This window comes from Physeter macrocephalus, chromosome 8 (genome assembly GCF_002837175.3).
Source record: "Physeter macrocephalus isolate SW-GA chromosome 8, ASM283717v5, whole genome shotgun sequence".
Classification (NCBI taxonomy): domain Eukaryota; kingdom Metazoa; phylum Chordata; class Mammalia; order Artiodactyla; family Physeteridae; genus Physeter; species Physeter macrocephalus.
In genome coordinates, this window is record NC_041221.1 from 95,260,215 (window position 1) to 95,287,119 (window position 26,905).

A 26,905-nucleotide genomic window follows, 5' to 3' on the forward strand; every position below is an offset into this window, starting at 1 on the left:
TAAAACAACCATTACTAAGAACTTTCTACAAGACAATAAATAATAAATGATGTGTGTTATTTCTGAATATCACTTTTTTATTCATAAATAAATTATGGGGAAGAGTTGAAAAAGGCAAGGATTTAAATTTATTTACGGAAAAAGTGCAGGATTCCAAAAATGCTTCAGAGGAAATTAAATTCACTAGTGATCTTTTAGGGTGTGGCTCAATGAGTAATTATTTTATGAATGAATTAAGGAAGAACTAAACATATAGGAATATAAATATAGTCTCTAAAACCTTAAGTCCTTTCTTTCTCTCTCTCTTCCCAGACTTATTCCAAAATCCCACTTTTTTTTTCTGTATTCTTCCACTTGGGAATTTTAATTTTTAAAAGTGGAAGAATATTTACTGCTGATTATGTCTTCTTTTCTTACAATTAGAAAATATGGAAGCGTACCTGGGTAGAAGTAGGCATAAACAGAAAGAATAGGGAGAGCTGTGCTTACAATTCTTGGTGCTGGCTGATGTTTTCCGTTTTGGAAAGTCTTCTTTAAAGAGAGGGACAAGCACACCTTATGTTGCCGAAGTATTCCTGGAGCCATCTTACAATGAAGGCTGCTTTTGGTACCCATTAGAGTTCACCATTGGGCCCAGGTACTTACCATGCAGGTGCTGAAAGTTCATTTTTTGATTCCCAATCCCTCTGCGGCGCTGATTACACAATTTGCCAGGCCTAGTACAAAATGAAAATGTGGAACCCCTGTTCAAAAAGCAAGAAAAGTAAATTATAAAGCTTTTTTCTTTCTTCCACAGTCTTTCCAATTTGTAATGTTGTTTTTATTTGCTATTTAATGTTTTACATCTGCAGGCATAGGGACGCTTAACCTGGCAAACGCAGATTCTGTAAGAGCCCCATCCTGTGACTAAACACATATACCACCCACCAGCTGCTGGCATCCCCCTTCCACCAGCCATGGGACAGACCAATGTCCTGGAAGGAGGCAGAGAATTCTTGCAAGATATCTCCCTTTCCCCTGGGTTTACTGCCCGTGGGAATCCATGGCGGACGGGGGACCACTGAGGGTAGTGCCACCTCCATGCTGGAACTTGCTAAATACCTTGATCAGAGGTGGGTGAGAGGCTCTGTTTCACCCACAGTTACATTGTGAACATCCTGTGGCACTGCCAGTCTGGGACGGGGATGCCTGCCACATGCCTCACCCTGAGATGTCTCAGGGAGCTATGCAACCCTTCCATCTATGCTCAGACCCCTGCTGGGTCTGGAGTTCAGTAGCAATAGCTGGGTGAGGACTAGGGGGGTTGGGGTGAGGGTTCTAAAGTGCCAGGGCAGCTGAGAACCCATCTCAGTGAGGCAGGGAAGTGGGCTGGTGGGTAAGTTGAGGCTCCAAGCTCCTAGTGCATGGGCTGTGGTCTCATAGGACTTCACTTAAAAAACACAAAGGCAAAGATAAAATTATTAAGAATTTCAAGATAGAGTATTAAATCTCATGGCGGGGAGGAGGGTCTTCTGAGCTGGTACCCTGTGTGACCAAACTGGTTGAACACCAATGAAGCAGGCCTGGACCTCTGGAATAACCTTTCTGACACTGAAATGAAGAAACTTTTTTGAAAGAGTGAGAAATACCTGAATATGACTTTTATTTCTTGTATAGCAGTGCTTCTCAACTTTAATGTACATATGAATCATCTGAGGTTCATGTTAAAATGCAGATTCTAATTTAGTATATCTGGGGTAGGGCCTGAGATTCTGTTTTTCTACCAAGTTCTCAGCTGATGGCCAGAGCTGGTCTTGGAACCACTTTTCCACCCTCTCCACCCCCACCATTAAAACATTTTATTTGAAAATAACTGTAGACTCACAAGAAGTTGGAAAAATAGTTCACAGACTCCTACCTACCCTTCACCCAATTCCCAGTGGTGACATCTTGTATGTAATACAATAGGTAATAAGATTATAATATAATATCAAAACCAGGAAATTGACATTGTATAATAATGTTAACTATACTACAAACTTGATTCCATTTTCATCACTTTATACTTGCATACATTTTCATGTGTGTGTGTGTTTGTGTGTGTGTGTACGGGATGCAATTTCATTCCATGTATATACATCTGTGTACCTACCACCATAATCAAGATAAGGAACTGTTCTCTCACCACAGAGAAACTTCTTCATGCTACCCCTTTAATTCATGCCCCCCAAAGGTGTATACAGTACACTGGAAATTCTCAATAATTCATATAATCATAATGCCTATTCTTTTCTTATAGTGAGAATTGTCTCTAGAATGCAGCAAACCATGAGGTGGCAGTTCCAAGTTCACTGAAGCAATGAGGTAAGATGAAGCTTAGGGAGCAAAAATAACACTGGTCATTGGAGGGAAATATAACATTCCTTGTCCTAGTACCATCCACTCATCCTGGAGTGTGCCTTTCATGACCAAAGTCAAATGCAAATTTGGGAGAATCATTTTACTTAAAGGGGCCATGATGAAAATAAGAACCAGATACACCCAGCTGAGCTCCAGAACTTAGTATAGAAGTTGATAAAAATTAATTGATAATGATGAAGTAAGATGTTTGTCATCATAATGTTCAGAGGACTTGCTAATTGCCTTATCTGTGTGTCAGACAGCCTCCTACTTCACACATAAAACTTGTTACCTAAGAAATACCCTGTAAAAAAGGCAATATGTATCAGAACTTTGGTAAATATGACTCATAATTATCAGCAGTCCCAAGAGACTATTCCTGCTTCTCTTTGCATTTTGGTGGTATAGGCTAGTGGTTAAGCATATTACTCTTATCAGCCGTGTGACCTTGGCCAAGTGACTTAACATCTCTATGCCCCAAGTTTCCTTATCTGTAAACTGAAGATGATTGATTAGAGGGCCTAACTCAGGGTCCTTACAAGGGTGAAGCACTTAGAACAGTGCCTTACAAAGTATAAATGCTCAGTGTCAATTAATAATATCATTAATATTAGGACTGGGCCAGCCTTGGGTATCATCTCCCAACAATTGCCCCAAATTTTGCTTCTTTCTGTCAAAACTATTAACATCAGTAAATTTTATATTGAACATATATAGATTTTAAAGGATAGATGTTCTTTTAAATGTAATGCTTCACTGTACAGACTAAGGTTAAGCACATAGGCTCTGGGTTCAAGTCCCAACCCTTACTAATTATAGACTAATTGTACAGCTTGGTCAAGGAACTTCCCTAAGTCATAGTTTCCTTATCTGTAATCGGGGGTGGGGGTGGGGGTAGTAAACAGTACCTTAAACTTGTTGTAATGATTAAATGAAGTAATTCATGTAAAGTTCTTGGTATATAATTAGCACTTTATTGATATTAGCTTTTTTTTTTTTTTTTAAAACCGATTCCTGGTTTTCTTAGTAAGTGTAGATAGCTCACGAAGTTCCAGGGGTACTTGGGAGAGGTGACGTTAAACCAAATATAAAAGAGCATTTCTCCAGCCCAGTGACCGGTCACACCTTGAGGACAGAGGACTTGGAGCACCTAACAAAGTAGGTTTCCAGGTGCTGCAGAGACTAATTGCACCTCCCCCCAATATCCATCCTCTTCTTCCTCTTAGTAATTAAACCCTGCCACTTCCAGTGTTAGGAAGGCACGTGGTCAGTAGAGCCAGAAGCCACCTATTCCCAGCTTGCCTTGTAACTAGCTGTGGCCATATTTTTCTGGGAATGGAATGTGCACAACTTCCGCACTTCCTGACAAATTGCTTGCCCTCTACTTCCTTGCTTTTCCCTTCCCTCTGCTGAGAATGTGGTCAGGCACCAGCTTCTACCATACAAGCAAGGCCATGTCCCAAAGATTGGCAGAGTAACAAGACAGCATTAATTTGATTCCCTGGACAGCTTTGTGGAATAGAGCTGCCTTCTCAACATTGGTCAGCCTGTGCTGTACTGAACTGTTAAATGAGAAGGACGTAAACTTCTATCTTGTTGGTACCACTATATTTTGTAGTCTCTTGGTTATAGCAGTTTAGACTGTATCTTAACTAATTTATCAGGCCCATCTCCAAAGATATTGAGTGCTGGGAAATGTGCATTTTAATAAGATCCTTCAGTAATTGTGGTGATAGCAATTTAGGACTAAACTTTGAAAAACACAACACCAATGTACTCTAAGCAAAATGTAAGTTTTGGAAAGCGGTCTAGAATTTAGGAGACAGGATCATCCTTGTTAAAATTTTGTTGTATTGGAACTGAAATTTGTTCAAGAATTCTGAAATAATTAACATGCCACCTCATTTCATTTTATATTAACAGTAAGATTACTTTTTGAGTTAAAGTAGTTGATTTGTGAAAATGAATGCCCAATGTGTTATTTATAACGTTATTCATAATGACCAAAAAGAGTGAAAATAATATGGTATTTATCAGGCCATTTGTTCAATTCTATATCATGGAATTAAAAGGATGAGGTAATTCTCTATATATTGACTAAGATTCCCAAGATGTATTAATCTAAAAATAAATAAATATTGCAAACAAAAAAGACACAAAAGAATACATATGGTATGACTTCATTTATTTAAAAATCTGAAAATAGGAAAAGTTATAGTTATAGAAAAGTTATAGTCCTTAATGATGTGTGCTAAGGTGGTAAAATTAAAAAGAAAAACAAGGAATTGATTACCCTAGAAGTCAGGATAGTGGAAGTCTTTGAAATGGAAGGTGGGAGAAGGTAGTGATTAAGAGTCATAAAGAGGGCTTCCAAGAGGCTGGCAATGTTTTACTTTTCCATCTGGGTGGTGATTGCAAGGGGGTTCACTTTGTTGTTTTGTATACTTATCTACGTATATACTGATTTCATAATAAGAACCTATTTCATATCTACATTAAGCATATATATATTTTATATATATTCAAGTGTATATTGGGCATATAGATGCATATGTGTGTGTATATGTATGTGTATTGTTGTGTATTCATAGAAAATTTCACAAAGGGAACACACACAGAAAGAACTATGGGCATTTTTTATTCCCATGTTTGGGTAGTGGGACTGTGTGATAGGGAAATTTTTACTTTGTATTTTACAACTTGCTTTTTACCATAATTTGCATTTTCTCCATAATCATGTGTTACTTTGTTTTAAAATACTCCCTCAAATATTCTATGTGCATATGATCATTCTATTTTTATATGCTTCTGTATTATTTGCATTTTCTTCATAATCATGTGTTACTTTAAAAATACTTTCTCAAAATTTGCATATGTATATGTCTGTGTATACATATGTGTATACATATTTATACATGCTTGGAGAGTTCTGGGATGATATTCGTAAAATTCTCTATATGGTCACCTCTGAGGGATGCACCTGGGAATAATGCATTAAGAGAGGGGAGAATTTTCACTTTTTACTTTATATACTTCTGAGTTGTTTGAATATTTTCTTTTACAATGAATATGTAGTACTTTTAAATTTATAGCACACACCCAAGGTGGTATACAGTATATTTCAGCATATTTTGTTTTATAGGCAGAATAGACTTGGAGAGATAGAAAGGGTTCTATTTAAAAATGTGTCTGACTTGGCTGGGGTGGGGGTGGGAGTGGGGGAAGGCTTGTCTGTAGGAAAAGATACCATAGAATACAAACCTACACTCTTACCCCAATACATAAATTCCAAAGCCTCTGATAATGGACTACTCTGATGGCATCTTTGAAATTAAACCACCAAGGTAGGAATCCTCAAAACCAAGCACAGGTCTTGGCCTATGGAAGGTAATCAAGTGTTATTTGTTGAATTTATTAATAAACAGTACAATGTTTAAGTGATATTTCACTTGCTAGACTTTCATTGCTTGGTAATGCTATATGCTTTATAATATGTTAGGTATTTTTTTAGTAAGAGGATTGAGAGGTGGAGAACATTATTGATAGGATACAAATGAGTGATTTAAAAGCATAGGATACTTTTCAAATTGTTAATTAACAATGATACTGTATCCTAATTGTTCTGTGAAGCTCAGGGTAAGTGATCTAAAATTCAATAGGAATGACTTAGTCAGGCAAGAAAAATTCCCTTGAAGACAAAATGTATTATAGGGAAACAGCACTAGAATTAGTCAAAGCTCTGATACTGAAACTCTATGTGTAGTCTAGGTAGGTTGAATACTTTTTCGTTGATAATTAGATATTGCCAACAAATGATAATCAATAATAATGTTTTGTTGGCAACAGAGGCAATCAAGTATAGAGATGCAGAAGTGAGCCACTCACTGAAATAGAGCTTTTTTCAAATAACGTCCAGCACTGATATAAAACTGTGCTGCTCAAACAGTAGCAATTATCCACATGTGGCTTCTGAGCACTTGAAATGTAGTTAATCTGAATGGAGATGTCTTTTGTCAAATACACACTAGATTTTTTTTTTTTTTTGTGGTATGCGGGCCTCTCACTGTTGTGGCCTCTCCCGTTGCGGAGCACAGGCTCCGGACGCGCAGGCTCAGCGGCCATGGCTCACGGGCCCAGCCGCTCCGGGGCATGTGGGATCCTCCTGGACCGGGGCACGAACCCGTGTCCCCTGCATCGGCAGGCGGACTCTCAACCACTGCGCCAGCAGGGAAGCCCCACACTAGATTTTGAAGGCTAAGTTTGAAAAAGAGAATGTAAACTGTTAATGTTATTGTTAAAATGTTAATGTTTTAATATTGATTACATGTTGAGATGATAATATTTTGACTGTATTGGGATACAATTATTAAAATTACCTTCACCTGTTTCTTTTTACTTTTTAAATGTGGTTATTAAAAAAGTTAAAATTACTAACGTGGCTCACATTTGTAGCTCATTTGTGTTTCTGTTAGACAGTGCTGGTACAGAAGGTTTGAGTTCAAAGTGAACCAAGAACCAGCGTTTTCACCTTCCTTATTTTCCAGACAGGGAAAAGCATCCCAGGGAGGGAAGTGCTTTGCTCAAAGGCGTAAAAATGGTTGGGAAGAAGTGAGGAGTACAGCCTCCATCTTTTGATTCTTTGTCTCCTGTTTTCTAGCTTATACAACTGGCCCCTAATAGAAAATCTGAGGCTGGAGAAACAGACTCACTACACACCGGACACAGTGTTCCTTTAACTTTTTATGAGCTAGACAATGATTTTTTTAAAGTTCTAGGTATTTGGAATAGGATTGAGGGTAGATAGCGGTTATAAGATTTTAACACTTTATTTTACATACTTTTGTGTTATTTTTAAGCCTTGGGCATATATTACTATTTAAGAAAGTGGGGGAAAAGGCCTGGAGTGGGGACAGGGAGTGAGGTAGATGTAAGATTCAAAAGAAACCTTGGCTTATAATTCAAGTCTGGAGATGTTTGAAGTGGCTTTTTTCTACCATTATCTTCTTTCACATCTCTAACATCCTTAGCTAATTCTTTCTGCTCTCTTTGGGGTGTTTTACTTTTTATACTACTAAAGCAAAATCTACTGGGACTAATTTTTGAATCTGTAGCTGTAGCTCAAAAAACCTATGTTTTGTGACTTTTGTAAGCAGCAGGCCACAGGAATGACTTGTGTTATTGTCTCAAGAGAATTCAAGTCCTGCCTTCTAAAAGGCACTTGCCTACAGACTAGATGTTTCTATTTGAAGCCATTTGCTACAATAATCCTTGAGATTGTTTTGCTTATCGCTTTCAGAGCTGTTAGTTCTAAAGGCAGATTCTTAGAACACAATTTCATTTAGCTTCAGAACATACACAGCCTCCTTATTGGCACAGCTGTGCTGAGTTCCTGAATGAAGAGATGATTTCCATAGTGCATTTTATAGCCACGCACCATTCCTAAGGATAATTTAAACCACGAATTATTTTTATTTGTTATTTCTTTATTGTAGGAGAGAGAGGCATACTTGGCTAGCCTGAAAAGTAATGTTTACAGCAGCATTTTCTATTTTTGTGGCAGTTTCCTTTGCATTGTTGACTTTCTTTTCAACCCCCAGAACGCAATTTAGTGGTCTCCTAGCCCAAGACAAGGATAAATGCAGGTTTCCAGTGCTTATTAGGACTCTTGGAGTACGTATGAGTCTGGTATAAATTCCTCTGTTCAACTTTTGGTCAATATTCTCATTTTCTCTTCTTATTTTATCACTTTCAAGGCTTTACAACCCCTGAAACAAAAAATACAGGCATGCCTAAGAGATTTCACAGGTTTGGTTCCAGATCACCACAATGAAGAGACTATCACAATAAAGCAAGTCACACGAATTTTTTGGTTTCCCAGTGCATGTAAACATTGTGTTTACACTATATTGTAGGCTATTAAGTGTGCAATAGTATTAAGTCTAAAAAAACAAGGTACATACCTTAATTTAAAAATACTGTATCTCTGGACTTCCCTGGTGGCTCAGTGGTTAAGAATCCGCCTGCCAATGCAGGGGACATGGGTTCGAGCCCTGGTCTGGGAAGATCCCACATGCCACGGAGCAACTGAGCCCGTGCTCCACAGCTACTGAGCCTGAGCTCTAGAGACTGCGAGCCACAACTACTGAGCCTGCGAGCCACAACTACTGAAGCCCATGCACCTAGAGCCCGTGCTCCGCAACAAGAGAAGCCACAGCAATGAGAAGCCCGTGCACCGCAATGAAGAGCAGCCCCCACTAGCTGCAACTAGAGAAAGTCCATGCACAACAATGAAGACTCAACACAGCCAAAAATAAATAAATAAATAAATTTATTTTAAAAAATAATAAAAATTAAAATACTGTATTTCTAAAAAATACTAACCATCATCTGAGCCTTCAGCAAGTTGTAATCTTTTTGCTGGTGGAGGGTCTTACCTTGATATTGATGCCAGTCTTAAGGTAAGACAGCAATGAAGTGTGCCACATCAGTTGACTCTTCCTTTCACAAATGAGTTCTCTATAGATTGCAATGCTGTTCAATAGCATTTTACCCACAGTGGAACTTTTTCAAAACTGGAGTCAATCCTCTCAAACCCTGCCTCTGCTTTATCAACTAAGTTTATGTAATATTTTAAATTCTTTGTTGTCATTTCAGCAATTTTCTCAGCATCTTCTTCTACCAAACCTGCTTCTACCACAGAACCTACTCCTACCAGGAGTAGAATCCATCTCAAGAAACCACTTTCTTGGAGAAGTTCCCTGGAGGCCTAGTGGTTAGGATTCAGTGCTTTCACTGTGGAGTCCCAGATTTGACCCCTGGTTAGAGAACCATTCCACATGCTGCACAGAGTGGCCAAAATACCAAAAAAAAAAAGAAACCACTTTCTTTGCCCATCCATAAGAAGCAACTCCTCATCTGTTCAAGTTTTTTTTCATGAGACTGCAACAATTCAGTCACATCTTCAGGCTCTAATTCTAATCCTAGTTCTCTTACTATTTTCACCACATCTGCAGTTACTTTCTGCACTGAAGTCTTGAACCCCTCAAAATCATTTATGGAGGTTGGAATCAACTTCTTCCAAACTCCTATTAAGGTGATATTTTGACTTTTCCCATAAAGTACTAATGTTCTTAATGGCATCTAGAATGGTGAATTCTTTCCATAAGGTTTTCAGTTTACTTTGCCCAGATTCATCACAGGAATCACTATCTATGGTAACTGTAGCCTTATAAAGTGTTCTTAAATAATAAGACTTGAAAGTCAAAACTACTTCTTGATCCATGGGCTGAAGAATGGATGTATTAACAGGCAAGAAAACAGCATGAATTTCGTAGTACATCTCCATCAGAGTTCTTGGGTGACCAGATGTCAATGAGCAGTAATATTTTGAAAGGAATCTTTTATTTTCTGAGTAGTAGGCCTCAAAGTGGACATAAAATATTCAATAAACCATGTTGTCAACAAATATACTTTCATCCAGGCTTTGTTGTTCCCTTTATAGAGCACAGGTAGAGTAGATTTAGCATAATTCTTAAGGGCCCTAGGATTTTTGGAATGATAAGTAAACATTGGCTTCAACTTCAAGCCACCAGCTTTTTTGGCCCCTAACAAGAGAGTCCTTTGAAAATTTAAAGCCAGGCATTGACTTTTCCTCTCTGGCTATGAAAGTCCTACGTGGCATCTTCTTCCACTAGAAGGGTGTTCAGTGTAGTCATCATTAATGTTCTTAGCTAGATTCTCTGGATAATTTGCTGCAGCTTCTACATCAGCACTTGCTGCTTCACCTTGCACTTTGGTGTTATGGAGATGACTTTTTTTTTAAACCTCATGAACCCACCTCTGCTAGCTTGAAACTTTGCTTCAGCAGCTTCCTCACCTCTCGCAGCCTTCATAGAATTGAAGAGAGTTAGGGCCTTGCTCTGGGTTAAGGTTTGGCTTAAGGCAGGGGTCCCCAAGCCCCGGGCCATGGACTGTTACTGGTCCACAGCCTGTTAGAAACGGGCCGCACAGCAGGAGGTGAGCAGTGGGCGAGCAAGCAAAGCTTCATCTGCCGCTCCCCATCGCTCGCATTACCACCCGAACCATCACATCCCCCGCCACCACCCTGCCACCTCCATGCATGGAAAAATCGTCTTCCACGAAACTGGTCCCTGGTGCCAAAAAGGTTGGGGTCTGCTGGCTTAAGGGAATGTTGTGGCTGGTTTAATCTATCCAGACTACTAAAGCTGTCTCCATATCAGCAAAAAGGTTGTTTTGCTCTCTTATCACTTGTGTGTTCCTTGGAGTAGCATTTTTAATTTCCTTAAAGAACTTTTCCTTTGCATTCACAACTTGGCTGTTTGGCACAAAAGGCCCAGCCTTCAGCATATCTCAGCTTGCAACATGCCTTCTTCACTAAGCATAATCATTTCTAGCTTTTGATTTAAAGTGAGAGATGTTTAACTCTTCCTTTCACCTGAACCCTTAGAGGCCATTGTATGGTTATTAATTGGCCTAATTTCAATATCATTGTGTCTTAGGAAATAGGGAGGCCTGAGGACAGGGAGAGAGATTGGGTAAGTGGAACAGTCAGAACACACACAACATTTGTCGGTTAGGTTTGCCATCTTAAGTGGGCATGGTTTATGATGCCCCCAAATAATTACAGTAGTAACATCTAAGATCACTGATTACAGATCACCAAAACAATTGTAATAATAATGAAAAATTTGAAATATTTTGAGAATTACCAAAATGTGACAGAAGTGTGAAGTGAGCAAATGCTGTTGGAAAGATGGCACCAATAGACTTGTGTGACACAGAGTTGCCACAAACCTCCAATTTCTGTAAAATACAATATCTGCAAAGTACAATAAAAGGAGATATGCCTGTAATCCTTCCCTGGAGACTGACGTCATCTTCTCTACCTACTTTTGTGAGTCACATGCAAAGGTTCTGAAGGGACTTTTTGATTTGATTTTTTAAAAAGTTATTTACCAAACACATATTCAGATATCTGAACCCATCCAGAAGCTGAGTAATCTGCCTCTGGAATTCCAAAATCTGCTTTCATTAATTTCACAGTTATAATTTTAAGCACCTACTATGTGCAAGGGTAAGGTTACCTCTGTTCAATATAATGTTGACAGTTCATCGTATCACAAGAAAAAAATTTTTGTAACTATGTTAACTATGCTTATTGTGGTGGTCATTTTGCAATATACAAATATTGTATCATGTTGTACACCTGGAACTAATACAACGTTATATGTCAATTATATCTCAATACAAAAAAAAAAGAAGAACCAACCTTGGCAGAGTGAAAAATGCTGCATAGAGGCCCTTGGACCACTCCTGAGGACTTTGGAGCAGTAGAAAGAGGGGATGGAGAAGGTGAAGCTGACAAGTCTGGAAGAGCCAAGCCTTCCCAGCACTAGAAATAGTCAAATGCTGTGCACTTCCAGCCTTTGTCTGTCATTGGGCTTCTGTGTTGCTGAATGGGGCTTTAAATCCCTTAGCTGAGCTTTCCTGACCTTTGCTTGTTTGCTCTCCCTGTGGCACCAAAAGCTGCAGCATTTACATATAAACCCATACCTGGGCCCTGGTCTCAGCTCCATCAAAGCACCAGCTGTATGACCTCACCCTAGCTCAGAGTAACTGCTTTTAGTCATTAACTTTGATCTGCAAAAGGAAGGAGTAGGACGCTTTTTAGCATTAAACTGTTAACCATGCCTAAGACAAGAGGTAAAGGTAGAATTTCATCGCAGCTCCCTTTTGGAAATTGTTTTCCACTAGCAGGAGGCCTTGGTCACACCAGTGGTGTTGCACAGTGGAAGTTTCAGAGGTATGCATGTGCCTGAGCCCTGCCCCTGACAAATTAAATAGAAATTACTGGGTTATGGGACTTAGGGATGAGTATTTTTTAAAAGCACACCAGCGAATATCCAGCCAGTGTTGAGAACAATTGGTAGTGAAAGCATCAGGCCTTGAGAGGGACAGACATGGCTGGAAAATCCAGAATTTACCACTTAGTTGTAAAGCCATGAGTAAGTCACTTATTCTCTCTTAGCTTCAATTTCCTTATCTGTAAAATGGGGACAAAATTGTACCTTCCTCAAATGTAGCTTTGTAGCACATAGTAGATACTCAGTGAATGGTAGTTATTGAGATGAGTCTAGAGCTATTCTGTCCAAATGATAGTCATTAGCTATAGGTGATTGTTTAAAATGAGAAAGTTAAACAGTTTGTTTCCAAGTCCCACTAGCCACCTTTCAAGTGCTCAGCAGTCACATGTGGCTAATGGCTACTGTATCAGACTGAGATGTTAAACATTTCCTTCATCACAGAAAGTTCTTTAGACTGCAAAATGATAGCCTACAGGATATGCTTCACTAAGAGCTAAGTTTATTTAGAGAAAATTCATTTTTAATTCTGTTCTGGAAAACCCACTACATTTGTTTCTGTCAGGTAAACAGCAGGCCTTCTGGCTTGAACAGAGAAGTGAAGGAAATCCAGGAACCAGCTCTTCTGTGGAGATTTTTTTTCTTGTTCCTATATACCTGTAAATGAGTTTACCCAGAAGTAAACAAACAAGTGGGAACAGCTAATCGATTGTTCAAATAAGGATCTCTCTTCCTCTCCCTACCCCACAAGCTCTGAGGCCCACTTAGCATTTAGTCCATTTTTTGAAGCAGAACATTACCTTTTTCCTGCCCTATTTTTAGGTACCACAGGTACTATTAGTGAAACTGTGTGTGTGTGTGTGTGTAAATGTGTGAGTGTGTGCATGCATACATGTGTGTTATGGAAGAAGAAGGGGCAGAGGGGGAAGAAAAAATTAGCACTGGTAAGGGAAGTCACTAAGTATCTGTCAGCAGGAAAAGAAAGGCCATAGATAGGATGTGTTTTATGATTTTATTATCAGTAATGTTTATTTCAGGTATTTTGATATATCTTCTATTCCAAAAATTCTTTAGTGTCATTTTGATTTGCCCACAGTGGGTAAGAGCACAGGCTCTGAAGTCAGACCTCATGAGTTCAAACCATGTTCCAGTATTTAATAGTTGAGTGACCTTAAGTCTCAGTTTCTCCATTTACAAAATTAAGATAGGGCTTCCCTGGTGGCACAGTGGTTGGGAGTCCGCCTGCCGATGCAGGGGACACGGGTTCGTGCCCCTGTCCGGGAGGATCCCACATGCCGCGGAGCAGCTGGGCCCGTGAGCCATGGCCGCTGGGCCCGCGGGTCCGGAGCCTGTGCTCCTTGACGGGAGAGGCCACAGCAGTGAGAGGCCCGTGTACCGCAAAAAAAAAAAAAAAGAAAAAGAAAAAAAAAATTAAGATAAATGTTAGTATCTACACCTCATGAGATTGTTTCAAGGATTAAATGAAAGAATACATGTAAAGTTCTTAGTAGAGTGTCTAACACCAGATAGATGCTAAATGAATTTTAAAAAATTATTTAGAGAAAAGAAAGGATATTTTATTTTCAGTAAACAAATGATATGATGCTTTTAACTACAACAAGTTTAAGAGATATATTACTCACAGGAGTTCTAAATCTGTTTGAAAATGTAATGCTCTTAGCCCTTTGTCATATCTTCTAGAATGAGTAGGCCTCTTTGTTTCTCAAATAACATTTATAGTTTCTGTGTTACATAAATGTTCTACTTGCACTACTGTACTTGTTTAGTTAAGCACAGGCCTAGCAGCTGGGGAAGTGTCAAAGTCTGAAGAGCAAATGAATTGTTGATTTGAGCTACTGTCTGTTAAAAATTGCTAATAAAGCCAAGCAGTCTTACAAACAAGGAAAGTTAGTAGTTCTTGAAGGCAAAGGGACCACAGCTTACCTCTTAAATTCACTTTGTATTTGTTTTGTCTTCCTGCAATGATGTTTTTGTTGGCAAAATTACTTTATTATTTTTTAAAATCTGAAAACATGGCATGTCTTTTGGGTTTTTTATTATTGAGATATTTCACACTCTTTGGTTTTGTTATGCAGTGTGACAGTGTGACATACTTAAAAACTAACTCCTCAGTGAGTAGAAAGTGTTATCACTTATTTTTAGTAAGGAAACTGTATTGGTTCATATAGCTGTTTTTCCAGCTGAAATAATATAGCAGATTGGTGCTGTTTGAATACTGTTAATTGCTGAAAGTTCTTAAACTAGTAAATAGGCCTGATTAGCTGGAATCCAAACAGTAACCCAAAGAGACCAGACAACTTTTGATAAGATAAACACTTTGCTAACCTTATACATTCCCTTTGGATTATCTTCCAATGGTATGAAATGTTAAACTAAAATTTTGTTTTTATATTTAGAAAGACTTCAGGAAAAATTGTTTGGGATATTTGAAACAAAGTTAAAAGTTGTTATGTCCAATGTATGATTTAGTAGATAATTATTAGTAATTCTGGCCCAGTATCATTTAGTTAATGAGAGCTGAACAGTAAAGGTGAACCAGTTAATAACAGAAAGTCCTGATTTATAAGATCACATTGTACCCTGTCATTTCTGTTTGGGCAATTGCAAACAAACAGTAGTAACTCTAACAAGGGAATGATGAGCTTTTAATAAATAAATATAATATAGGTTCTTTGTTAGGTATCTTAAATCTCAAAACTAAAAAGCTTTCTAGGATAAAACTCCACTTTTACTTAGCATTTGAAATAGTCATTGGAAAAACAACTCTAAAATTCCTTCCATTTCCCAGGTTCTAGAGCATTTATATTAAAATTAACCTTGTTTGAGGTGTTTTATTTAATAAATTTTAAATTGTTTTAATTAAATATTGCTCATGTGAACCATACCATCCCCTTAACCCTAGAAATGGAGGCTGGGACACAACAAAAATGACCAGAATGTGATATCATATCCAAAGAGTCAGAAGACAATCAGTTTTAGAGTACTACCAACTCACTTTGCGTACTTAGACAAATATTTTAAACTCTCTGTGCCTCCTATTGATAAGGAAATTTTCTTATCAATGAAGTACAGGGGGTCAACTAGTTTTCTAAAGTTTTTTCCAGCTCAGAAATTCAATAATAAGGTAAATTATTTTTAATTGAAAAAATTTTTGTTGTTTTCTTGTCTCACTATTAAAAAATAGCAAATAGGAAGAAGAAGAAGAAAACTACTAGTCTCACTATCCACCATTAAAATTATGGCATATTAACTTCTAGTCTTTTGTTCTATGCTTAAAAAAAAATAGAGTTGAACTCATACAGCATATACATATGCTTAATATTATAATACTGAAAGCTTTTCATAAAATCATTTTTAATTAATTAATTAATTAATTTTTGAAGTATAGTTGATTTACAATACTGTATTAATTTCAGGTGTACAGCATAGTGATTCAATATTTTTATAGATTATACTCCATTTAAAGTTATTACAGGTTAATGGTTATAATTCCTTGTGCTATACAATATATCCTTGTTTCTTATCTATCTTATACATAGTAGTTTGTGTCTTTTAATCCCATACCCCTAATTTGCCCCATCCTCTTTTCTCTCCCCACTGGTAACCACTCATTTGTTCTCCATACCTGTTGAGTCTGTTTCTGTTTTGCATATGCATTCATTTATTATTTTTTAGATTCCACATATAAGTGATATAGTATCTGTCTCTTTCTGACTTATTGCACTAAATAAGCATGATATTCTCTAGGTCCATCCATGTTGTGGCAAATGGCAGAATTTCATTCTTTTTTATGGCTAATATTTCATTGTATATTTATATACCACATCTCCTTTATTCGTTTGTCTGTTGACGGGCACTTGGGCTGCTTTTGTATCATGGCTGTTGCAAATAATGCTGCTGTGAACATTGGGGTGCATGTATCTTTTTGAATTAATTTTTTTTTTTTTCTGGATCTATACCCAGGAGTGTAATTGCTGGGTCATATGGTAGTTCTATTTATAGTTTTTAGAACCTCCATATTGTTTTCCATAGTGGCTGCACCAATTTACATTCCCATCAACAGTGTCCAAGAGTCCCCTTTTCTCCACATCCTTTCCAACATTTGTTTTTTGTAGACTTTTCAGTGATTGCCATTCTGACAGGTGTGAGGTGATATCTCATTGTTGTTTTGATTTGCATTTTCTAATAATTAGTAATGTTGAGCATCTTTTTGTGTGCCTATTAGCCATCTGTACATCTTATTTGGAAAAATGTCTATTCAGGTCTTCTGCTCATTTTTTGATTGGGTTGTTTGTTTTTTTCATATTGAGTTGTATGAGCTGTTTGTATATTTTGGATATTAACCCCTTGTCAGTTATATCATTTGCAAATATTTTCTCCCATTCTGTAGGTTGTCTTTTCATTTTGTCAGTGGTTTCTTTTGCTGTGCAAAAGCTTTTAAGTTTAATTAGGTCCCATTTGTTTATTTTTGCTTTTATTTCTTTTGCCTTAGAAGACAGATCCAAAAAAATATTGCTATGATTTATGTCAGAGTGTTCTGCTCATGTTCTCTTCTAGGAGTTTCATGGTTTCAGGTCTTATATTTAGGTGTTTAATCCATTTTGAGTTTATTTTTGTACATGCTGTGAGGAAATATTCTAATCTCATTGTTTTACATGTAGCTGTCCAGTTTTCCTAGCACACTTGTTGAAGAGACTCTCTTTTCTCCATTGTATATTTTTGCCTCCTTTGTTGTAGAATAATTGCATAAACATCATTATTAAATGGCTGTGTGAATATAATGATTTCTTTTCCTATTGGACATTTAAGTAGTATCATTCTTTTTACATTATAAAAAATGTTTTAGCGAAAATATTTGTATAAGGGTCACTCTTCCGTCTGACTCTATTTAGCATTGTTTTCATTGGGTAGAGTGTCAGAAGTGGAATTACTAGGTCAAAGATAACAATTTTAATGCTTTTTGTGTTCCAAAAGAGTTAACCAGACTGTATTCCCATTAAAAATATATTACTCTACAGAGTTATGCCCATTCTACCACAGTGTGGGCGGCATTGAATAATTTTACCAAGATTTTAATATTATTCTCCCATGTTTGATCTTTTAGGATTTGAAATTTCAACCAAGTATAAAGCCATCAATTTCATATAGTCAAATTCATTTGCCTCAGAGAAAAAGTCTGTTTCATGATCACAAACTATCTATTGATTGTTGGTGATCTTTAAGATTGCAGGTTGGGTCAGCACAGATTGTGATTATGACTCTATTATAAGGGTATTTTAAGGCTAATAATATAAATTTGTCTGTCTACTTTTCCCTGTCTACCTTTAAAAAGTATTTGAGGCATTGTTGGGCTCTGTTTTCAGTAATGGCTGAGTTAGATCTTACTGAACTGACCTTATTCCGGTTAACAACTGTAGACTCTGGAACATGTGAGTAATAATAATAATAATAATAATATAGCTACTTGAAGGCACAGGGCAATGAACAGAAGCGGGCAGATCCTGGTAAGAAATACATTCTTAGAGGAGGTGAGAGAAATTAAAGAAGACCTAAATCAGTAAAGAGATAAACCATGTCCATGGGTTGGAAAACTCCACGTCGTTAAGATGGTAACTCTCCCCAAATTGGCATGTGGAGTCATTGCAATCCCAATCAAAATCAAAGCAGGCGGGCTTCCCTGGTGGCGCAGTGGTTAAGAATCCACCTGCCAATGCAGGGGATACAGGTTCGAGCCCTGGTCCGGGAAGATCCCACATGCTGCGGAGCAACTAAGCCTGTGTGCCACAACTACTGAGCCTGCGCTCCAGAGCCCGCAAGCCACAACTCCTGAAGCCCGGCCGCCTAGAGCCCGTGCTCTGCCACAAGAGAAGCTACCGCGATGAGAAACCCATGCACTGCAACGAAGAATAGCCCCCGCTCATCACAACTAGAGAAAGCCCGCACACAGCAACAAAGACCCAACGCAGCCAAAAATAAATTAAATAAATAAATAAATAAATAAATAAATAATAATCAAAGCAGGCTTTTAAAAAGGAAATTGACTTCAAGGTTAACATCATTAGTGATGCCATGTGGATAGTAGGTCTCCCCTGATATTATGTGATGAGAAGTACAGTTAACCTCTGTGGCATTCTTTTTGAAAACCATAACCCCAGTCTAATCATGAGAAAATCATTAGATAAACCAAATTGGGGGACATTTTACAGAATACCTGACCAGTACTCCTCAAGACCATTAAGATCATGTGTGAAAAACAAGGAAAGTCTGAGAAAAAGAGAGAGGGGAAATGTGATGACTGAAAGGAATGTGGTATTCTAGATTGGATCCTGGAACAGAAAGAGGATATTCATAGAAAAACCAGTGAAATCGAAATAAAGAGTTTAGTTTAGTTAATAGCAATGTACCAATGTTGGTTTCTTAGCTTTGACAGATGTACCGCAGTAATGTAAGATGGTAAAATCTGGAAACAGAAACTGGGTGGGGGTTATATGGGAGCTCTCCATACTATCTTTGCAACATTTCTGCAAATCTAAAATTATTCAAAAATAAAAAGTTTATTAAAGAAGAAAAGAAATTGACAAGCTTGTTTTAAGATGCATGGAAAGGCAAAGGACCTAGATTAGCCAAAACTTTTTTGAAAAAGAAGAATGAGGTATTTAGACTACCTAATTTCATGATTTATTATAAAGCTACAATAATCAAGACTGTGTGGTATTGGCATAAGGATAGACATACGGAAATGGAACAGAACAGAGAGCTCAGTAATAGATCTCCATTATAAGATTAAATGAGTTTTGAATAATGTGCCAAGGTAGTCCAATGGGGAAAAGGATAATCTTTTTAACAAATGGTGCTAGAACAATTGACTATCTGTCTGGAAAAAAGAAATTTTGATTCTTACATTAACCTTACACAGGAATTAACTTGACATGAATTGTAAGCCTAAATGTAAGAGCTAAAGCTATAAAACTTCTAAAAAAAATAGTAGAAAATCTTTGTGACATTGGGTTAGGCCAGTGGTTCTCAACCAGGGGCAACTTGTCCTTCAAGGGACATTTGGCAATGTCTGGACACATTTTTGATTGTCACAATTAGGGTGGGGAGCATGCTATTGGTATTTAATGAGTAGAGGCCAGACATGCTGATAAATGTCCTATGATGCACAGGACAACTGCACAACAAAGAATTATCTGGTCCAAAATGTCAGTAGTACGGAGGTTGAAAAAGCTTGGGTGAATCAGAGTTCTCAAATAGATCACAAGAAATCAGAATCATAAAAGGAAGCAATTGACAAAATTGACTTTATGAAAATTTAAAACTTTTGTTCCATGGATGACGCAGTTAAGAAAATGAAAAGGCATCACAGACTGGTAGGAGGTATTTGCAAAACATATATCTGACAAAATGCTTGAATTCAGAATATATAAAAAACTCTTATAACCAATAATAAGAAAAAAAAACAACCTAATACAAATAGGCAAAGGATTTGAACAGATACTTCAAAAAAGAATATAAGAATTTGACCAATAAGCACATGAAAAGATAGCATCACTAGTCATCAGGGAAAAGCAAATTACTACACATTTGGTAGAATGACTAAAATTAAGAAACCTGTCAACATCAAGTGTTGATAAAGATGTGGAGTAATTGGAACTCTCATACATCGCTCGTGGGATTGCAAAGTGGCTCAGCTACTTCGGAAAACAACTTGACATTGCCTTATACAATAAGCATTTACTTACCATAGGACCCAGCAGTCCTACTTCCTAGGTATTTACCCATGAGAAATGAAAACATATGTCCATACAAAAACTGTGAGAGTACGTGAATGTTTATAACTCATAATAGTCTCAAATGAAACAATCCAATTTTCCATCAACTGGTTAATGGATAAACAAGTTGTAGTATAACCATACTATGAAATTCTATTTGGTAATTAAAAATGGATTGGAATATTGATACAAAATAACATGGATGTATTTCAAAAATCTTAAGCTAAGTGAAAAAAGTCACAAAATTATATTCTGTATGATCCCACTCATATGAAATTCTAGAAGAGGTAAAACTGTAGTGACGGAAAGTAGATCAGTGGTTGCTTGAGGCTGGTTGTCAAGGGAAGGGATCAACTGCAGAGAAGAAAGTTTGGGGGGTGCTGGAAATGAGACAGGCTGGGGCCTGGGACCTGGGACCCTTTGCTGCAGAGCTTGCACCTGGACAAACGTCTCCTCCAGCAACAATAAATAAAGAAATTATAAGGGACTAAAAATAACGGCATGCATGTGCAGTTGGGGCAAATTATGGACAACAAGATACAGAAAGCCCCCCAAAATCCAACTGCCACTTCTGAAGAGCTGGCAGGAAAAACAGGGTGTTGGGAGCAAAAGTAGGGTACTGTGCATGATCCCTGCACTCAACACCAGCAAAGGGGTGGGCAAACCTAAGCCACCCCTTCTGACCTGACCCCTGGACATACCCCTATCCTCACCCCATATAAGGAACCAGCTTGCATCCCCCTTGGGGAGCAAGCAAAGGAACGTGTTACTTGCTTTCACTACCCCCTGCTACAGCAGGGGCCCCAGTAAAGCCTTGCCTGAGTTTCTTGTCTCACCTCTTATCAATTTCTGTTGATTGGGGAAGGCCAAGAACACTGATCGGTATTAGAAATGTTCTATAACTCGATTGTGGTAATAATCTACAGTTGATTATATGCAATTGTGAAAACTTATCAAACTGTACATTTAAAGGGAGTGAATTTTATGTTAAATTTAACCAATAGAAATATAAACTGAAAAAAATAACTTGAGACTTTGAAATTAATAACACGCTAGTAAGAGAATATGAACCAAATAATAAAGGAAAAAAGTTAATTATACAAAAAAAAAAATACCCAGCTAAAGGTAATTATTGCAATTGAGCAGTAAATTTAGCTTCAAGATTCCTGGTAGATAATAAAAAAATGAAAACTGCATGTTCTGTATACTTTTCATTATGTCATAAATGGAAGAGTATTTGCCTGTCAAAAGACTACACATTTTTACAAGTGGGAGAGTAATTTTATGTGAGAATCTTCACATAAGAATGTTAAGTACCACACTGGGCAATATTTTCTAAACGACTTTAAAAAGTTAGAAATATTCTTCATACGGTTGACTCTTATAATGACCATGAAGAAACCTTTTTTTTTTTTTTTTTTCTGGAAACAAAAGTAAAGTACATAGCTTCCCATTGTTCAACCCCTTGGAGCTGCTTTTTGGATGTCAGTAACCTGATCAAGACAATTGATATGAGCTCAAGAACAAAGGAGGTGTGGTTTAAGCGCATGGAGAAGGAGTGAGGTATGATCTAAAAAATGAAGCTTGTAGGTGTCGACAATTTTATAAGAATAGAACACCCACCCCACATAGGGTTTTATATGCTTAAATGTTTAGACAAGCATGGTGTTGAATTCCTGAATTTTATATCACAAGCAGAAAAGACAAGTTCCATTGATAAGTATCAATAGTTACCTGCTGCTTCTATAGAACTTTAATATGAACCATGTACAATGTTTTAATTTGAGCTGGTCTGCAGCCTGATAAGCCTGCCAAATTATCTTCAAGGTATAACCTCAGATAATTACATTAGTTGACCTATTGAATTATTTAGTATTTTCCATCTGAGTGCTAAAATTTGTAGGTGGAAAATGGGTCTTGGCATACATTATACTGGATTATTAATTTCTGAAGCAATTGATCAACAGATTCAGTTACTTCTTGTGGTCTTAGGTCATTAGCAAAGGGGAGGATTTTTATATTCCCATTTACTGTGCCAGTTCAGATTGCTTAGGTATTAAAGGAGAGGGGATTTTGGAAATAGTTATATTAAGTCTTTTGGGGGGTTAGACTATCTGCTGTGAAGTGTTCATCCCTTCTTATTCCAAACACTTCTGCAATTGATTGAATGTTTATGCCTCTCCAAAATTCATACATTGAAATCCTAATCCCCAAGGTGAAAGTACTGGGAGATGAGGCCTTTGGGAGATGATTAGTTCATGAGGGCAGAGCCCTCTTGAATGGGATTAGTGCCCTTATGAAGGAGACCACAGAGAGATCCCTTAGCCATGTGAGGACGCAGGGAAAAAGACAGTCTATGAAACAAGAAGTGGGCCCTCACTAGACACCAAATCTGCTGGGGCCTTCGTATTGGGCTTAGCATCCAGAACTGTGAAAAGTAGTATATCTGTTGTTAGTAAATCATCCAGTTTATGGTATTTTTGTTATAGCAACTGGAACAGATTAAGACAACCTCCTACATTCTATGCAAGACTCAGATCTGGGCAATGAGTACAGCTTACCCCTTGCCACAGTATGAAGCAGTATAGCAGAGTGGCTAAAACCCTAGATTCTGGAGTTAGACTCTGTGGTAGACATATGACATTCATAGCAGCTCAAAATCTCTTGACCATCCCCTCCATGTTTTGGTATTTCCCTCCATTGTGAATTTCACCTTCCAAAGGTAGCATAAAAAAAAACTAAAAAGCTACATTTCCCATTCTCCCCTGTAGCTAGTGTCTAGGTATGTGGCTTCAATGATACCAGTTTGCTGCATCAAGGAAGACCTTGACTCAGAAGTGAGCTAAGGGAGGAAACAGCCTGGTCACAAGGCATCATTCTACTGGTTCCAGAGTGGATGGCAGAAGCCAAGTCTTTTTAGGATCAGCAGTGGCAACAACAACTTGATTCATCCAGTTCTTGAGTGTGATGCTTAGAGAATCTTGACTAAGACAAAGCTTCAAAACTGGTTAAACCAGCTTAAAGTTCTAGCTGTAAGACCCAACTCAAGTATTTCCTCTATGATACTTTTCCTGGCTCTGGTGGATCAATTTCATCCTCCTTTGTGTCCTCCTTTAACAGTGATCATTATTTTCATGATATCAATAATTTTATAGTGGTTTCTTTGGAGACTGTTTATTCTAGAAGCTTATATGTAAAAATTATCATCACTGAAAATATTATACAAGAGCACTCTGGCACATAATTACCAATAAACCTAATGGAGACATCTGTTATTCTACTGTGTTACATTTGTTTGTGATGTGGGTCTCTCTAGGAGAACAGCAATGATTCTTATTTTGTGATAAGTACATTGTTGTTATGGCACATGTCTGATTGTTATTACTATTGAGTTCTACAGTTCTGTATATAAAGTAATGCATTTCATTAAAAATTAGGCTTTCAAAAAAAAAAAGATCACCTGTAGAGCTTGTTAAAATGTGTATTCCTGGGCTCTACTCACAAAGATTCTGATTCATTTCGCCTGAGAGGGGTCCAGGAATCTGCCTTTTAAAACTCTTCAGGTTATTCCGATGCAAGCGGTCCACTGGCCATACTTTTATAAACACTGAACTATACTTGAAATCCTTACACATCTTTCATCCTTATTTATCTCATTCATCAATGTTAGCCCAGTGTCTGGTATATTGTACGTACTCTGTATTTGCTTAATAACTGAATTTGTTCATTGCATGATAAATAGTAAAGGACAGAAATATTGAAAACAGTGACACTTTACCTGTTTTGTTCAAAATCTAAGAATTCTTTGGAACCAAAGAAGCAAATTAAGTAACATTTTTCCATACAGTGATTCAGCAGCTTCTCTAAGGGTCAAACTTCTGGTTCAGTGAGTTTCCCACTAAAGCCAGGATTCATTTTCCGTGCATGGTCAAACATAAGATACTACATACTGATTTATTTTGTTTTGTTTTGTTTTGTTTTGTTTTTGTGGTACGCAGGCCTCTCACTGTTGTGGCCTCTCCCGTTGCGGAGCACAGGCTCCGGACGCACAGGCTCAGCGGCCATGGCTCACGGGCCCAGCCACTCCGCGGCATGTGGGATCTTCCCGGACCGGGGCATGAACCCATGTCCCCTGCATTGGCAGGCGGATTCTCAACCACCACGCCACCAGGGAAGCCCCATACTGATTTTTGATTCACATTTATCAGGGGAAAGCATACCCTTCTGACATGTTTATCACTTAAGAAGGTGTCTTTTTCCAGAGCTTTAGTGCTTGTGTTCTGGCAGGACTTCCCCTTCTCTTGCTCTTCTAGCCCTCCCCTCTGTGGCACCGTCTCTGGGTGACAGGAGCTTAAATTTGAGAAAAACAGCATTTGTGAAATAGTACCTTCTAAGACACAATTATGTATTGAGGATGTGGAGATAACAATCACAGGGCTCAAATGAAAGCTCAGTTATTTGCTCTTTGCCTGAGTTTGAGTAGTTAGGCATGATAACGGAGCCAACAGCAGGTGAACATGGTTGGGCAAGAGAAGAGGAAGATCAGGAACAAAGATCTGTAGCTCACAGCACTCAGAAGAGAGGTACTCAGCCACTGGCCCTGGTCAAGGAGGTCTTGCACTGCTCATTTCCAGGTGTGGGAGTTCTGACTGTCAGGCAATGTCTCGTTTGGATGATACCTCTTGCAGAAAGACTTTCTCAGTTTTCTCCCATCCACATCCAGTAGGATCTTGCCATCCTCAGAACCTCTATTTCATAGTTGTTTATGCGAATCCTCTTTTCTGTCCAACTGTCAGCATTCTGGGGGCCAGGGACCTGTACTGAATAGAGGCTCTATAAAAATGTGACCGAGCCATTGTCAAAGGGCACATGTTTCCCTGTGAATGGAAGGACTGGGGCAAGTGTGCTAAAATATACTAAGGGATTTTGAGAGAGTTTTGGTGGGGGTGTGGAGAAGGGTAAGAATCTTAAAGATAAGGAGAGTAGAGAGCTTCTAGTAATTGGTGGTATATCTGTGTAACGGAATACTAAATGACAATGAAGAGAACAATCTTCAAGGGATATAAGTGGAGCAGTGATCCATTCACTTGTCTTTTTCAAAAACAACATAGAGATATATACTTTACATATCATAAAGTTCATCCATTTCAAGTGTATAATTCAATGATTATTAGTAACTTTACCAAATGGGGCAACCATCACTATAAATCAGTTTTTGAACATTTTCATCCTCCAAGATCCCTTATGCCTATTTGCAATTATCTCCATTCGCATTCTCAGACCCAGGCAACTACTAATCTATTTTATGTCTATAAATTTGCCTTTTCTGGATGCTTCATATAAATAGAATCATACAGTATGTGGTCTCTTGTATCTGGCTTCTTTCTCTCTGCCTAATGTTTTTGAGTTCATCTGTGATGTAGCTGGTGTTGATAGTTCCTTCCTTTATCTTGTTGAATGGGATTCTGTTATATGGATATACCACATTTAGTATAGCTAGTCACCTGTTTATTGGGAACATTTCTATGTCAGGCTTGGTGGAGACATATGTTTTTATTTCTCTTGTGTAAATATCTAGGAGTAGAATTGCTGGTTCTTTTGGTAGTCTTATGTTTAGCTTTGAGAAACTGCTAAACTGTTTTTTATAGTGGATGCACCATTTTATATTCCCAGTAACAATGTATGAGGGGTCCCATCTCTGTACACCTCACCAACATTTGTTATTGTCTGCCTTATTTGTTATAACCATTCTAGTGTGAATGATATCTCATACTTGTTTTAATTTGCATTCCCCAATGACTAAAGATGGTGAACATCTTTTCATATCTTTATTAGCCATTATCTATTTGCATATCTTCTTTAGTGAAATATCAGCTCTTATATTTTGCCCATTTTTAAGGGAGTCATTTGTCTTTTTATTATTATTATTTTTTGTTTTGTGGTACGCGGGCCTCTCCTGTTGTGGAGCACAGGCTCTGGACGCACAGGCCCAGCGGCCATGGCTCACAGGCCCAGCCACTCTGCGGCACGTGGGATCCTCCCGGACCGGGGCACGAACCCATGTTCCCTGCATCGGCAGGCGGACTCTCAACCACTGCGCCACCAGGGAAGCCCGTCTTTTTATTATTGAGTTGTAGGAGTTCTTTATATATTTTGGATGTAAATCCTTCATCAGATATGTGTTTGCAAGTATTTTCTCATTCTGTAGATTGTCTTTTTATTTTCTTCATGATGTCTTTTGTAGTGCAAAAGTTTTAAAGTTGGTTGAGGTCCAATTTATCAATTTTTTTTGTGTTTTTGTTGTCTATCTATAAAAAAAATCTTTACCTAATTTAATACCTTAGAGATTTTCTTCTATTTAGCACTTATATTTAAGTCTAAGATCCATTTGAATTAATTTTCATGTATGGTGTGAGGTGAGTGTCTAAGTTCATCATCTTGCATGTGAATATTCAGTTGTCCTCACTTGTTTTATAAACTGACATCTACTGAGTGCATGGCTTTGGGGTAGGCAATGGTGATACAAAAATGAATGATATAATTTCCAACTTTAAGTACAGTCTAGAGAGGTATATGTACATAACCAAGGAGCATAAAACAGAGGGACCCACCAACTCAAGATCTGGTGACTTAAAGAAGAATGACTCTGAGGTAAAATCAAGTGGGTGGCTTCAGGGAAAAAGACCTGTACATATTAGTCTAGTCTAGTTTAACGGTTTCAGCTTGTTTGGTGTCTGAACACACTAGTTTGTCACCATCTGTTTTAAGACATATCTCTAAAATTTTATGATTATTAAGAATTCACATAATGATGTTTGCTAATGATCATTTTAAAAAAAACCAAAACACTTG

The 26,905-nt window shown here is 37.8% G+C and overlaps 1 protein-coding gene across 15 annotated transcripts in view; it reads left to right on the forward strand.

The window, feature by feature from the left end:
• Positions 1-26,905, forward strand: part of LOC114486744 (tigger transposable element-derived protein 1-like) — a 570,985-nt gene that overhangs the window by 15,231 nt on the left and 528,849 nt on the right. For 9 of the 15 annotated variants that reach the window (XR_008618082.1, XR_008618086.1, XR_008618084.1 and 6 more), the window contains exon 2: positions 2,279-2,343. The exons of 3 other annotated variants lie outside the window; for them this stretch is intronic. The gene's annotated coding sequence lies outside the window, so the exon portion shown is untranslated. Of the gene's footprint in view, positions 1-2,278; positions 2,344-21,487; positions 21,617-22,824; positions 23,304-26,905 lie in introns of those variants that run through there. 3 more of the 15 variants (XR_008618087.1, XR_008618088.1, XR_003680991.2) reach the window with 2 other exon arrangements.